We start from the raw sequence: 17,078 nt of genomic DNA, 5'->3' as shown, positions 1-17,078 counted from the left end.
CTTAGTGAAGAACGAGTTTTTACCCCATGCATAGGATCACCAATAATTAATTCTTAGGGTGGTTGTGAACATACCTCCATTCCTTGGGTAGGTCATCTGTACCTTGAGGTTGTTCTTGAATTTCTTCACCTCTCTCATCTTGTTTGTCTTCTTGTCCCTTGTCCTCTGGAGTAGCTGAATCTTTCAGAGTGATCTCCTTCATACCTTCTATTAATGGATCTGCATCATCAACACCCTCATTCTTCCTCGAAGGAAGATCGTTAGATTCATCAAAGACAACATGAATGGACTCCTCAACTATTAGGGTTCTTTTATTAAAAACTCTAAAAGCTTTACTAGTGGAGGAGTAACCCAGAAAGATTGCTTCATCTATTTTGCATCAAATTTACCAAGTCTTTCCTTACCATTATTTAATACAAAACATCGGCAACCAAAAACATGAAAATATGCAATATTTGGTTTTCTTCCTTTCCAAAGTTCATAGGGGGTTTTCTTAAAAAATTATCTAATTAAAGCAGATTTAGAATGTAACATGCTGTGTTAATAGCTTCCGCCCAAAAATATCTTGGAAGGTTGCTTTCACAAAGCATGGTACGGGCCATTTCTTCTAAGGTTCTGTTTTTCCTTTCAACTACCCCATTTTGTTGGGGTGTTCTAGGAGCAGAGAAGTTATGGCCAATTCCATTTTCATCACAAAATTTTTCAAAGTCTTGATTTTCAAATTCAGTTCCATGATCACTTCTAATATTTTGAATTGAAAATCCTTTTTCATTAGTGACTTTTCGATGAAATTTAGTGAAAATATGAAAAGTTTCATCTTTGTGTGCCAAAAAGAAAACCCAAGTAAAACGAGAGTAATCATCTATAATTACAAAACCATATCGTTTTCCTCCTAGACTAGTGGTTCTAGTTGGTCCAAATAAGTCCATATGCAAAAGCTCTAAAGGTCTAGAAGTTGAAACAATATTTTTGGATTTAAATGAAACTCTAGTTTGCTTACCTAGTTGACATGCATCACAAATTCTATCTTTTTCAAAATTCAGTTTAGGCAAGCCATGAACTAATTCTTTCTTAATTAATTTTGAAAGAGAATGCATGCTAATGTGAGCAAGTCTACGATGCCAAAGCCAACTAGTCTCATTAATTTTAGCATTTAAGGATACTAGGCATTGCATGTCTAATTTGGCTAAATCATTTAGATCTACCATATAAACATTGCCATGTCTATGACCTATAAATTTGATGCCATCATTAATAGGACTAGTCACAATACAAACAGATGATTCAAAAACAACTTTATACCCTTTATCACAAAATTGACTAATGCTAAGTAAGTTATGCTTTAAACCTTTAACTAACAAAATATTTTCAATATATTTGGAGGGAGTGATACCAATGTTACCTATCCCGATGATCTTTCCTTTGCCATTATCTCCAAAGGTGACCATCCCTCCATCCTTAGCATCAAGCGTGATGAATTGTGATTCATCACCAGTCATGTGTCTCGAGCATCCACTGTCCAGATACCATTTCCTGTTTTCTCCATGGGATGCTAGACACACCTGCAAACAAATGTCAAGTTTTTGTTTTAGGTACCCAAGCTTTCTTGGGTCCTTTTTGGTTAGTCAAAATGGTTCCTTTTGGAACCCATATTTTCTTTACAGTTGTGTTTGCACAAGTGTAAGATTTATGTCCTATTCTACCACATTTAAAACAAGTAATATTGGTAGACTTGTTACTTGAATAGTTTACATAAATATTTTTCAGAAATTTTTATTTCTTTAAGGGGTTATAACCAAGTCCAGCCTTATCATATACGGCCTTTTGATTTTAAGAATCATATTTAGTTTGTTTGAACTTAAGGTGAACTTATCTACTATAGGTTTCAGCTTGTTAATATCATTCTTTAGGCTTTGGTTCTCTTGAAGCAAAGTGGATTTTTCAATTGAAAGGTTTTCAGCTTGTTTTACTAAGGATTGATTTTTCAATTTCAGTTCTTTTTTTTCATTCCTAATTTCTTCAATTCATCAATTAAATCATTGAAGGCTTCATGCAATTCTTCAAAAGTGAATTCACTAGGGATTTCAGAAATTACCTCATTTTCATGTGCCATAAGGCACAGGTTGGCTTGTTCTGTTGAAGTCTCCTCATCGGAGCTTGAGTCATCGCTCGCACTCCATGTGGCCATCATTGCCTTCTTTTAAACTTTTTGGGACCTTTCTTCAGTTGTGGACATTCGGATTTGAAATACCCCGGCTTTTTGCACTCATAGCATATAAGGGGTTGATCTTTTTCTTTCTCTTTGCTTTGTTCCCCTTTTGTGAAAGGTCTCTTTCTCATCCCCTGCTTCCTTTTTCTTAGGAACTTCTTGAATCTCCGGGTGATGAGTGCCATCTCTTCATCCTGTTCTTCATCTTCTGTGTCGTCAATTTCTTCATCAGGAGAAGTTATGGATTTGAGGGCAATGGTTCTTTTCTTTTTGACTTCATCCTCTTGATGTTGCTTCATGCTAAGCTCATGAGTCATCAAGGATCCAAGAAGCTCTTCTAGAGGTAGAGTGTTCAAGTCCTTTGCTTCTTGGATGGCAGTCACCTTGGCTTCCCAAGTTCTTGGCAATGACCTGAGAATTTTTCTTACAAGCTCACTGTTAGTATAAGATTTGCCAAGACTCTTCAAACCATTAATTATATCAGTAAAACGAGTAAACATAGCAGTTATGGACTCATCATGCTCCATTTTAAATAGCTCATATTTATGTACAAGCATGTTTATTTTGGACTCTTTTACTTGATTTGTTCCCTCATGGGTTACTTCTAACCTATCCCATATTTCTTTAGCAGATGCACAGGTAGAAATGCGATTAAATTCATTTGCATCAAGTGCACAATAAAGAACATTCATAGCTTTAGCATTTAATTGTGCCAATTTCTTATCAACCTCATCCCATTCTCTTTCGAGTTTGGTTGACTCCTCACCATCTATAATCTTGGTGGGTGTGTGAGGACCGTTCACTATGATACTCCACATATCATAGTCTAGTGCTTGTATGAATATCTTCATCCGAGCTTTCCAATAGGTGTAATTAGACCCATTGAAAAGTGGAGGTCGGTTGGTGGATTGCCCCTCGGCTAGAGAAGTGCCGACGTGGGTTGCCATAGATCTTTGGCTCTTTGATTGTTAGATCAAAGAAGGGCTAGAGCACCGGGCTCTGATACCACTTGTTGCCCAGCTATGCAACCCAAGAGGGGGGGGTGAATTGGGTTTTAAAAAATTTAAGCTTAACTAATTACTTATGAAAAATATATATCAAAAGCTTGATGAATGAGGAGAGAGACTTTAGTTTGAGATTAATTGCTTAAAGCAAGAATGCAAGGATATAATGGAGAATTAAAGAGAAACAATAAAGCATGCCACAAACACAAGGATTTATAGTGGTTCGGTGCCAACCTTGCACCTACATCCACTCCCCAAGCTCCTACTTGGGAATTCCAATCCACTATACTTTGTATTCAACCCGAATACAAACGTCGGAACCTCCGACACTAGCTATCTCAAGCTAGTCCACTTGTTTTCCGGGTACAAGCCGACCCAATACACTCCGATTTCAGGTTCGGATCAACCTTCCCTTGTTTTGGAAACCCTCCAAAATAAAATAATTACTCACAAGATAAAATCAGTTTAGAGCACAAATAAGTACAAGAATAGCTCCTTAAATGAGCGAGAATAACAATAAATACGCTTTACTCAAAAGAAGAAGCCCTTCTTTGATTTTCTCAAAATGGATGAGAAAAGGAATAAAAGCTTGAGGAGTTGGTGAGCTTTGATTGAAGGCTTCTTGAAGGCTTTAAATGAGCTCTTGAATGAGATTGAGAAGTTGGCTTGAGAAACCCTCTCTTGAATGCACTTGAATGCCCTCTTGAATGCTCTTTCTTTTGTCTTTTCAAATCTCTTGAATGCCTCTTGGATATTTGATGTCTCTCCTTATTGTTTTCCACCTTTTGAAACCTTTTATAGCCTTAAGAAACAAAGGAAAACAAACTAGGCAGAAAAAGAGCCGTTAGAGCACAAAAGGTGAGCATTAAAAGCAACTAAATCTGGCCAAAAACTAGCCGTTACAGGCAAATCCCGTCGCAGGGGTCGACTCATGAGTCGACCCATGCTTCAGGGGTCGACTCATGAGTCGACCTCTGATGCAACATTCAGAAAAACAAGTTTCTGGAAATTTTGGCCCACACTAACAGAGGTCGACTCATGAGTCGACTCATGCCTTGTGGGTCGACTCATGAGTCGACTCACAAGCCGTGCCAAGCCAAAAAAGGTCGCGTGCCAACAGGATTTTTCCGTGCCAATCAGCTCATTGTGCCATGAGTCGACTCATGCACTTCAAACCTTCATAACTTCAAAAATATAAGTCCAAAAATAATGAAATCTTCACCAATATATCACAAATCATTTGCTCTACAAGATGATACTATCAAATCAGAGTTTTGATGAAATTATGATTTTGCCCCTGTAGAGCATAAGGACTTTTTCAAAATAAAAAATATTTGTATCCCTTCAAACTGTTTTGTAATCATCAAAATCAATCTAGGAGCAACAGAGCTGATGTATCATTGTATTTTAATTTAATAAAGCCTTGGCTAGGATAATTTATGAGATGGATTTGAAAGGTTGAAATATAATGTGGATGAAACACTCTGGGTTGATAGTTAAAATCTAGATCATCCTAGAGCATTTAGGATCAAAGAGTTGAATTATACGATACCTATGCATAGATTCTGAAATATTTTTTTATGATAATTCGACCTATTCGAACATCGAAAATCATTGCTAGATGGTAGCTTCGATTAGTTCAGGAATCGGTTCCTATGCTACTAGCTTAGTATTTGAATCTATGGAGTTATGCACACAAGTCAGACAAAATAAAAAAGTATTGGCCTATATTTATATATCTAATTTGAAAGTACTTGACTTGATTGAACATATAGACTAACCTGATTGAAAATTAAGTTATGGGTCAAATGAGATTGAAAAGTTGACTATGTCTATCTAGCACTACACGAGGTTTAGATTCAATCCCAAAGATGAACAGTTCTTGATTTATGATCCAAGAAACCTATGAGAGATTAAATTTAAGTACTAATTAATTTTAGATTAGATCTAAATTAATTAGACTTAATTGGGTTCAAAATTCTAAGTTAGACTTGATCCAAAAATCCTAAACAGATTAGGATTGATAGCCTTTCGAAATTATTTTGAACCAGCTTCGAATTAGATTCGAATTGCACTCTTTTTGGATGAGATTCTTGGAGTCCTACTTATACTAGGATTTCCTCACTCCTTGACTGACTAGCACCAGGTATGGTGCTGGTTGTGGGCATCTCATATGGGTGTGGGAGTGGATGCAAAGAGGGTGCCATAAGTGGTACCAATCCTTTCTTATGTAAGAGTCCTTCTTTCATAAGTAGTGGACTGATTCAAAGCTTGTTTGAATTATGAGTCTTATACTTATTAGGTCATAAAAATCATCTATAAAATAGATAGGGTCTCTACCTATGGATGCATGAAATCAGATTGAGAGAAGAGAGAGAGAGAGAGGCGTGCTCCACCCTTGGGCATCCCCTTGCTGCTACCCTCTTCCTCCAAGCCATGGGCCCTCATTGGGCATACCCTCTTGCTGGTGTGAGATGTCATACCAGTATCTCTCCTCCCTCTTTTGGTTGCCTTACGAAGGTGCTTTGATCAGAGGTTCATCCTGCTTTTTTGTGTTTCCTGGTGTACACGCGAAGTAGACGGTCTGCTGTTTCAGGCCTACATGAAGGTTAAATCCAGATTTTGGAGATTTGATCTTCAATTCTGCTATAATGTAGATAAGAATTTGATCCTTATTCAGATAGATTTATAGAAAATTTTTAGATGCAACTTTGGTTATCTGTGAGAAATAGTTTTTCTTTCCTTCAATAGTATCTCCAAATCTTCGAGACAAAAACTACTGCTATGAGCTCCAAATCATGAGTTAGGTAGTTCTGCTTATATGGTTTAAGTTGACTTGAGGCATATGCTATTATCTTTTCATTTTGTATAAGAACACATCCTAATCCCTTTTTGGAGGTGTCACTATAGATAGTAAAACCTCCACTCCTAGATGGTAAGGTAAGGATAGGAGCTGATACCAAATATCTCTTTAGTTTCTGAAAGCTCTTCTCACATTTCTCTATCCATTCAAATTTGGTTTTCTTATGAGTAAGTTAGATCAAAGCTACTTCTATGTGAGAGAATCTCTCCATAAATTTTCTATAATATCTAGCTAATCCAAGAAAACTATGGAGTTCTGTTACACCAGTAGGTTGGTTTCCAGTTCACAATTGCCTCTATCTTTGTCAGATCTACAAATATGCCTTCCTTAAAGATTATATGCCTAAGGAATGAGATACTCTCAAGCCAAATTTGATACTTTTTTAATTTTGTATATAATTTATGCTCCCTTAATATTTGTAACATTATCCTCAAATACCTTTCATGATCTTCCTGACTTTTGAAATACACTAAAATATTATCTATAAATACTACCACACATTGATCCAAATAAGATCTGAATACTCTAATTATCATGTCCATAAAGGCTGTGGGAATATTTGTCGATCCAAATGGCATGATAAAAAATTCATAGTATCCATATCTACTCCAGAAGGCTATTTTGGATATATCATCAATCTTGATTTTTAATTAGTGATATTCCGATCGAAGATCAATTTTTGAAAATATTTGGGCACTCTGAAGCTGATAAAAAAGATCATCTATCCTTAGCAGAGGATACTTATTCTGAATTGTCAACTTATTCTACTCTCGATAGTCAATGCATAACCTCATACTCCCATCCTTCTTCTTAATAAAAAGGTATCAGAGCACTCAATGAAGAGACACTGGACCTGTTAAAGCCCTTATCAAGAAGTTCTTGGAGTTGTTCTTTAAGCTCCTTCAATTCTGTTGGAGCCATTCGATGGGGGGCTTTAGAGATAGGTCCGACATCGGGTGCCAAATCGATTGAAAACTCTATCTCTCTATCAAGGGGCAATCCTAGAAGATCCTTCGAAAATACATCAAAAAACTCTCTTACTATAGGAATATTTTTTATCCTTATCTCCTCTAGCTGCATATCTACAATATCGGCCAAGTATTTTGCACAACCCTTAACATTCTACAAGCTTGCATGAATGATATAATTTTACCAAGGATCATTATAAGAGAACAATATTTTTGTGATCAATTTTGTGATCAATATTTTTTGGTCACATTTGCTATCAATTTTGTGATCGATATCTTTTGATTGTATTTGTGACTGATCTTGCAATTGATTTTTGAAGAAATATAATATAGCGATCGATCAAAAATTCATTGCCAAATTTTTCACCATAAAGTGCACTAACACTTTGCGACTAATTTTACGATCAATTTATTGAATATAAAAATAAATTCATAAAAAAATATTTTTTATAGTTTTGCAATCAAAAAATTAATCATAAATATTTTTAATTATTTAGTTTTATTTTTAATAATTTCATGATTGATTTTTTGGTTGTAAAATAATTGTAATAAGTTGCAACTAAAATAATGTCACAAATATTTTTAATTGTTTATGTTATACATATGTGATCTATTTATCGATTCCAAAATGGTAATAATAATTTACAATTAAAAAATCAATCACAAATTTTTTAAGTATTTATTTTTATTTTATAAATATATTTACGACTGATTTATCGATTGCAAAATGGCAAAAATAGCTGCAACCAAAAAATTGATCAAAATTTTTTTTAATTATTTATTTATTTTGTAAACTATTTGTGATGGATTTATTGGTTGCAAAATGGTTTAATACATTGCAACCAAAAAATTAGTCATAATTATTTTCAATTATTTTTTCTATTATGTAAATACATTTGCAATTGGTTTTTTGATTGCAAAATGACTTTATTAATTTGCAATCAAAAAATTGGTTGCAATAATTATTTTTTTAATTTATAAATATATTTGCATCAACTTTTTGGTTGCAAAATATTTTATTATGTAAATATTTTTTAGATTGATTTTTTGGTTGCAAAATGGCTTTATTAATTTGCAACCAAAAAATAGGTTGCAATATTTTTCAATTTTAAATTATAAAATTGATTTTTTGATTATAAATTTTTTTAATAATCTACAATTGATAAATCGATCACAACTATTTTTAATTATTTTTTATTATTTAAATATATTTATGATCGATTTTTTGATTGCAAAATTATTTTATTGATTTGTAACCAAAAAATTGATCATAGAATTTTTCAATTATTTTTTAATCTATAAATATATTTATGATCAATTTTTTGATTACAAAATTTTTTTAATAATTTACAATCAAATATTCGATCATAAATTTGAATTCTAAAAAAAAGATGCATTTATTATAAATAAAATTAATTAAAAATAAATTTTAAAAATATTTTAAATTAAAAAATTAATTTTAAATTATATTATAAATATTTTTCAAAAAAAAAATTTTGATAATTTTGTGACTAATATTCTATCGTAAAATATTTTTTATATTTAGCAACCGATTTAGTGATCGATTAATCGGTTGCTAAATCTTATTTGTAAAATGCCCCCAACCCTGTTCTCGTCGCCAACATAGCCAACATGCCCTTTTCTCGAGCCTTAGCCACTGGCCCCTCCCCAGCGTGCCCGCCCATGACAACCCCTCTCCCCTCCTCAATGACTGCAATCCCCCTTCCTCTCCATGACACTAGCGCCTCCAACCCCTCTGTGGCCTTAACCATAGCACCGCGCACCGTGCTGCCCTCTCCCCTTGACCCGCTCACCCACACAGCCCTCTCTCCCCTCCTCGATGACAACACCCCCCCACCCTCTTTGCAACACCAGTGCCCCCTCCCCCCTTCCCCAACCCTACCCACTGCACCACCCCTCCCCCTCCCACGGCCTTCCCGCATGCGACAACGCCCCCTCTCCTCTTCAATGATAGCAGCCCCCCTCCCTCTCCGTGACACTAGCACCCCCTTCTCCCTCCGTTGGCCCTACCCACCACACTGCACACCGCATCACCCTACCTGCTGCATTTCGTCGCCCCCTCCTCCACTCCTATGGCCCCTTTCCCCTCCCTGACGACAACAGCCCCCCTCTCTCTCAGCGACACTAATGCCCCCTCTCCTGACCCAAACTGCTACACTATTGATAGGGTCAAGATGCTGTCGTTAGGATACCATGATTATCAATCAAATTTTGACTTTAATAAAAATTAAAAATATGTAAAAAGTAGTGAGTCAGGTCGAATTCATAGAGAAGGCAGGATTTTGATTTGAAATCTTTGATTTTACAAAAAAAAAAAATTTGGAGAAAGCAATTTAAGTTCGAAAATAAAAATTAAGAGTGTAAAAAAATAAATTGGATACTAAGATCTACTAACTAGATCCTAGCATCTACTTACAATAAAAATAAATAATAAAAACTTAAAAAGTATAAAAATAAATTGGTACTAAGATCTATTAATTAAATCCTAGCATCTACGTGCAAAAAATAAAAGACGAGAATTTAAAGTGCAGAAAAATAAATTTTATATTAATTGAAATTAAAATTTAAGTACAAAAAATTTAAAAAGAATAATAAAATAAAATAAAAATATAACTGTAACAAAGATCTAAAGTTGATCAGTCAAGCCTCGTCGGAAAGATGGTTGATGATCTCTTCGTCTTCCATCGTATTCCATAGAGCGAACTGACTTCTCTTCTTCTTTTTTTTGGGTCCCTAAAGCTATTTAATTTTTTTTCTATTTTTTTCTACACTTTCTACTCAATTTTTCTCTGATTTTTTCTCCTCCTTTTCGGATGATTTTCTCTTGTAGCCTAGGCCCTTTTTATAGGCTTTAGGAGGGGAGGAATTTTTGTTGTTTATCGATGTAGGACTACAGGCCGTCACATGCTATGAAGAGTTTGAATTCCACTCAGTTCCAATCTCTGAATCTCGTTAAAATCTTTAATATTTGTACCAAAGTTCTGCACTCGCTGGTCTCGCTCTCTGTTTCGTTGCGTCTGTGCATCAGTCGGCATCCAAATCTGCAGGCCTTTTGAAATGCTACCAAGGGATCGCACTTGAATAGGCTCCATTCCACTCCCTCATTCATTTATGCACCAAGCCTCCAAGAAACATGCGGAGGTGATCATCATGCCGTATGACATGCCGGCGTCCATTTTGCTTCAAACTCCCTTGGCTCCACGTGAAGCTCCAGCAACCTTTTTCTCCATGGGTCTCATATGTTTCTCCTTTTTTTTTTTTTTACTTTATCCATTGAATCTCTATCAGACACTCATGAATTATTGTGTGTCATACATCTAATAGATCTGAATTTGGATATGAGCTTCATCTGCATGTGTAAAAGGGCCGTTTGCTTGTTGATTTTTGATTAAATCTCATAATCAATTATTTTTTTAAAAAAAATAAAAAATATCAAATATAAAATTATATGATTTAAATATCAAATATTTTAATACTTTTTATGTTACATTTGATGCACTGATCACACCCCCCAACTTAAACTTTGCTCATCCTCGAATAAAGAAAGAATTTAGAATTAAGTACTGTTTAACTTAAAATTTTGAATTTCACCAAATAATTTTTAAAAGGGCCACTGATGTTCAGTAGAGTGTGAATGAGGTATGCCATTAGAGTATTAATACTAATCAATATGAGAGTTAAACTAAGAATACTAAATACTTCTTGAATTTTTTCTAAATTATTCCTACCTTTATCTCCAAATCATTAACCTCATATGGACATATATATTGTTACTTCCATCCTTTATTTATTGATTCTTTTTTTTTTAATATTGTACCGCTATTGAGTGTCTTAACCCCTTAAACTTTTTGTTTGACCTATGTAGTGAGTTTTCAGTCAATGACTCCCAAACTAGATGGTTTTAGGGCACTAGGTATAAAATACCACTCGAACCTACTTGCTCGAATCAAACAGGCTACGAATTAAAACTAGCTTTACAACAAAATTTCTTTGTCCTTCATACCTTTTGACACGAAACTCAATGCTTGCTTAGGCAAAGAGGCCCGGTTACTCAGCATGAAGTATTTGAAAACTTTTTTTTTGAATATATGAAGAAATGTATAGTTACTTTACACAAGTCCATAAGAAGTAAACTCTTCTTTGATGTTGGTAAAAAAATTTAGAAATACTCAAAGAAAACTATTTAAGTTTTCAACTTAACTCTTTATTGAGTTTTCTTAATACTTGATCTCTCAATATCTCACAAACTCTCTGATCTGTACATCAATTTTTTTTTTAAAAATGCTTAGTTTAACTTGATTCTTAAGTATAATCAAATGCTTAAATACTAAATACTAACTTACTTGAGAACATAAATATTTTTTTTTATTTCTCTCTCAATTTAATCAATATTATCCTCAATGGAGTAGGAAAAATGAATGGTGCATGTAAAGAAAAGGAGAGATATCACCTAATCCATAAGTCTTTTCAAAACTGATTCTCCCCCCAACTTAGCCAAGATTATTTTCAGATCCCTACAAAAGATACAAAGCAAGACTCGATTATCCTAAATAAAATGCAAAAGAAAGCCAAGACAAAAGCAAAAATTGAAAACTTGAAAACTGGGTTGCCTCCCAGGAAATGCTAAGTTTACCGTCTTCAGCTAGACCATGCTGTTCAGTTTAGTGTGGGTCTGTTAATGCTATTTGATCAATATTTTAATTTAATGATATCCCTTCTATATATGGTTTTAATCTTTGATCATTTATTTTAAAGAAATTTTTAGATTTAGGATCATAAAGTTTGATTGCACCATGTGGGAATACTTGATTTACAATATAAGGTCCATCCCATCTAGATCTTAATTTTTCTAAAAATAATTTTAGCCTTGAATTAAATAACCAGACTTGTTGATTTGGCTCAAAGATTTTCCTCGAAATATGTTTGTTATGAAAGGCTTTCATTTTTTCTTTATAAATTTATGAATTTTCATAAGCTTCTTGTCTCAATTCATCCAATTCACTCAATTGCAACATTCGGTTGAAACCAGCTTGTTTTAAATCAAAATTTAATTGCTTAATTGCCCAATATGCTTTGTGTTCAAGTTCTACCGAAAGATGACATGCTTTTCCATAAATCAATCTGTAGGGAGACATACCAATAGGATTTTTATAAGCTGTCCTATAAGCCCATAATAAATCATCTAATCGATCTGACCAATCTCTATGATCAGGCCTAATAGTCTTTTGCAGGATGTTCTTAATCTCCCTATTGGATACTTCAACTTGGCCACTTGTTTGTGGGTGGTATGGTGTAGCTATCTAATGTGTGATCCCATACTTTCGTAGCAAAGTTCGAAAATGATGGTTTGTGAAGTGGGTACCTCCGTCGCTAATGATAGTACATGAAAATCCAAATCTAGAAAAGATATTCCTTTGGATAAATTTTATGACTACTTTATGATCATTGGTTCATGTTGCTATTGCCTCAATCCATTTAGAAACATAGTCGACGGCCACCAAAATATATTCAAAACCATTGGAGGGTGGAAAAGGTCCCATAAAATCAATTTCCCAAATATCAAAAATTTCAACTACCAAGATGGGATTCAAAGGCATCATGCTTTTCTTTGAAATATTTTCTAATGCTTGACATTTGAGACATTCCTGGCTAAAATTATAAGCATTCTTAAACAATGTGGGCTATTAAAATCCGCTTTGCAATACTTTGGCCATAGTTGTTCATCTAGAAAAATATCCTCCACAAGCAAGAGTATGACAAAATTTCAAGATACTCAATTGTTCAGTCTCAAGAACACATCTACGAAAGATCTTATCAGCAAAAATTTGAAAAAGCTTAGGATCTTCCCAAAGATAATACTTGATTTGAGCAAAGAATCAATCCTTTTCATTTTTAGATCAACCATCAGGAATTTATCCAACTGCTAAGTAATTCACAAAATCTGCAAACCAAGGGGCCTTTGTATGTGAAACTACTAGAAGTTGTTCATTTGGAAAAGATTTTTCAATTGATGCAGGTTCACAATCTTTAACTAAGATCCTTGATAGGTGGTCTGCTACAACATTTTCAGATCCCTTCTTATCTCGAATTTCAATATTAAACTCTTGTAGCAGTAAAATCCATCTAATCAATCGTGGTTTGGCATCTTTCTTTGAGAGCAGATATCTCAAAGCCGTGTGATCTGAATAAATCACAATATTTGATCCTAACAGGTATGATCGAAACTTCTCCAAGGCAAATACTACAGCTAGTAACTCTTTCTCAGTTGTGGTATAATTCATCTGAGCTTCATTCAGAGTTCTACTAGCATAGTAAATCACTACAGGATATTTATTTACCCTTTGGCCCAAGACAGCTCCTATGGCAAAATCAGAAGCTTCGCACATGATCTCAAAAGGTAGTGACCAGTCTAGTGGTTGGATGATTGGAGCTTTGGTCACAGCTTCTTTCAGAAATTCATAAGTTTTAAGACATTCTTCATCAAAGTTAAAGGGGACATCCTTAGCAAGCATATTACATAGAGGGCGGGATGTTTTAGAAAAGTCTTTGATGAAATGACGGTAAAATCCTACATGACCAAGGAAAGATCGAATTTGTTTGACAGAAGTGGGTGGAGGAAGTTTAGAAATCAGTTCAACCTTTGCTCTATCAACCTCAATCCCTCTCTTGGAAACAATATGCCCTAATACGATTCCCTCTTTAACCATGAAATGGCTCTTCTTCCAACTTAAAACTAAATTGGCCTTAATGCATCGTTTTAACATTTTCTCTAAATTGTTGAGGCAACTTTCAAAAGATTTTCCAAAGACTGAAAATTCATCCATGAATATCTCTAGAAAATCTCCTACTATGTCTGAAAATATTGACATCATGCACCTTTGAAAAGTTGCGGGTGCATTACATAATCCAAAAGGCATTCTACGAAAAGAAAAGGTTCCATAGGGACATGTGAAGGTGGTCTTTTCCTGATCTCTTGGATAGATTGCTACCTGATTGTATCCTGAGTATCCATCTAAAAAGTAGAAATATTGTTGGCCAGCTAATCTCTCTAAGATTTGGTCAATAAAGGGTAAGGAAAAATGATCCTTACGGGTGGCTGCATTAAATTTTCTATAATCTATGTAAACACGCCACCCAATAGAAAGTCACGTTGGTACAAGTTCTCCATGGTCAGTGCGGACAATCATGAGTCCAGATTTCTTTGGAACGACTTGAGTGGGACTCACCCAGTGGCTATCAGAAATAGGATAAATGATACCAGCATCTAACCATTTAATTACCCCCTTCTTGACTACATCTTGCATATTTGGGTTGAGCCGTCTTTGCATTTCTCGGATAGATTTGGCATTATCCTCTGTGTAAATATGGTGCATGTATATTGATGGACTAATACCTTTTAAATCAGCAATGATCCAACCTATGGTCTCTTTATGTGCTTTTAATACATTTAACAATTGGTCTTTCTATTCATGGGTTAGGTCAGAGGCAATGATTATTGGCAAAGTTTTCTCAGATCCTAAAAATGCACACTTGAGTGATTCAAGCAAAAGTTTCAATTCAAGTTATGGTGGGGCCTGGATTGAAGGACATAGTGGTTTAGATTTTAACTTAGGTAAAGGCTCAATTTTCATTGACCAAGGTAGTGATTGTGCTAAATGAGGTGAATCAAGCAAGGGATTCACCTCCTGATCTTGGATTTCGTCATTGAATTCATCCTGAATATCATCTTCTTTCAAATCTAAAGAGAAATCAGTTTCAACTATCTCATCTATCAGATCAATTAATGAACAGCTTTCCTTTTTTTGAGCATACTTTGAGGTATTAAAAACATTGATTCTCACCTTTTGATCCCCAAAAAAAATATCCATAGCTCCTATTTTACAATTAATATTGGCATTAGCAGTGGCTAGGAATGGGCGACCTAAAATTATGAGATTTTGATTCAGCTCTTGAGATGGTTCCATATCAAGTATGAGGAAGTCTACTGAAAAATAGCATGTATTGACTTTAACTATAACATCCTCAATCAGACCACGTGGAGTCTTGATAGGTCTATCAGCTAGTTATAAAATAACCGATGTGGGTTTCAGTTCTCCTATCCCAAATTTTTCATAGACCGAGGTTGGAAGTAGGTTGACACTAGCTCCTAAGTCTAACAAGGCTCGATCAAAGGTGATGCCTCCTATAATATATGAAATCAAAAGAGTACTAGGATCTTTCATTTTTTAAGGTAATGGATTTAACAAGACTGCACTAACATCCTCAGATAACATGATTCTCTTTATTATTCTTGGCTCATGCTTTTGGGTGCAAAGTTTCTTAAGAAATTTAGCGTAGGCTGGGACATGTTGAATTGCATCGAGGAGGGGTAGATTTATGTGAACTTGTTTAAATAATTCCATCAGTTCCTCGTTGCTTGTTCCTTACTTTTTACGGGATGAACCAGCTTCTAAGGCTGAAGGAAATGGGACTTTTGGTTTATATATCTCAGGTAACTCATCCGCTTTCTTTTTTTCTTTGTCTTTTCTATTTAGATCAGTAGCAATTTCTGGCTCTGGTTCTTCTATCGGGTTAGTCTCAATTCTAATCTCTTCTTCTAAATTTTTATTTAGGCTAGCATCAGTACTAGCTTCTCTCACCTGATCTTGGTATGGGTCCTTAAGAATCCTACCACTTCTAAGTTCAATAATTGCTTTAGCATTTTCAAATTGAGGATTCTTAGATGGGACATTAGATTGATGACTAGGTCTAGGTGGTTGATGAGTGGATGGGTTGTTCCTAGGATTTGGTACTGGTTGGCTTGGGAGTTGACCTGGTTCTCTCCTCATAGTAGACTCAGCTAATTATCTTATTTGTGCTTCTAGCCTAGCGATAGATTGTTGTTGGGTCATGATCAATTGTTGTAGTTGGTTTAATCTATCATCAGCTAGATTAGTCTGTTGAGGAGGTGGGTATGGTGGCTGATTTTGATATGGTGGTCGGATAGATTGACTAGGCTGACCTCTATTGTAGGCATAATTCTGGTATGGAAGCCTACTCTGAAAGTTTTGCAAAGAAAGAATTTGGGTTTGAGCTTGAGTCTATTGGGGTCTCCAAGAAAAATTAGGATGGTTCTTCTAGCTTAAATTATATGTGTTAGAGAATGGATCATTGACAGGTTTCGAGTAACCTTGGGCAGCTTGAGCTTGTTCTTGAATGAAAGGTGAAAACTGTGCGGCCGTGGGATATTCACTCACATGATGGGCCGGGCTAGCATAGATAGAACAAATCTCCTGATAATTAGGTGGTGGTGTGTATTGTGCAGGAGATTGTTGACCTAATGCTAGAAACTGATCAATTTTTTGGATAAGAAGGTTGACTTTATCTAATCTTTGGGCTATTAGGTTCAGATCAGCCTTAGGACTAGAGTCTGTTTGCTTGATCTCAAAAATTTCTGTCCGCTTTTGGTGAGGGATTGATCTTTTGTAGGAGGATAATGAAGCATGATTGATTGAATTTTCACTCAAAGTTTCAAATAAAGTGTAGGCTTCATCCTCACTTTTACTCATGAATGCACCCCCACAAGATGCATCTACCATTTGTCTGTATTGGTTACCTAAACCCTCATAAAAAGCTTGAACAATTTGCCACTTAGATAGATCATGGTGTGGGCATTTTTTAAGAAGTTCCTTAAGTCTCTCCCATGATTCATGAATTTGTTTTCCTGGAAGCTGAGCAAATCCAGTGATGGCTTGCCTCATGGTGTTGGTTCGACCTATGGGATAGAATTTCTTAAGAAACTCGTGCTGCATTTTAGCCCAAGTTTGGATTGGTCTCCCTATTGTGCCAAGCCAGTACTCGGCTTTGTCTTTAAGTGAGAAAGGGAATAAGATCAATCTAAGTGCATCATCAGTAAAATTTTGAATTTTCATCGGAGAACAAATTTATAAAAACTCATCCAGATGCTTGTAAGGATCTTTATTAGTATTCCCATAGAAAGATGGGAGCATTTGGATTGTGGTTGACTTGATCTC

General features: G+C 35.1%; 1 non-coding gene across 1 annotated transcript; it reads left to right on the top strand.

Moving 5' to 3' along the window:
- The first annotated feature begins 16,701 nt into the window (after positions 1-16,701).
- Positions 16,702-16,808, top strand: LOC140852294 (small nucleolar RNA R71). The gene has a single exon (XR_012135196.1). It is a non-coding gene; the product is annotated as a small nucleolar RNA R71 (small nucleolar RNA).
- The last annotated feature ends 270 nt before the right edge of the window (positions 16,809-17,078 follow it).

This window comes from Elaeis guineensis, chromosome 10, assembly GCF_000442705.2.
Source record: "Elaeis guineensis isolate ETL-2024a chromosome 10, EG11, whole genome shotgun sequence".
NCBI classification, from domain to species: Eukaryota; Viridiplantae; Streptophyta; class Magnoliopsida; order Arecales; family Arecaceae; genus Elaeis; species Elaeis guineensis.
The sequence above is the reverse complement of the archived record's forward strand: the minus strand, read 5'-3'. Positions and strand labels throughout refer to the sequence as shown.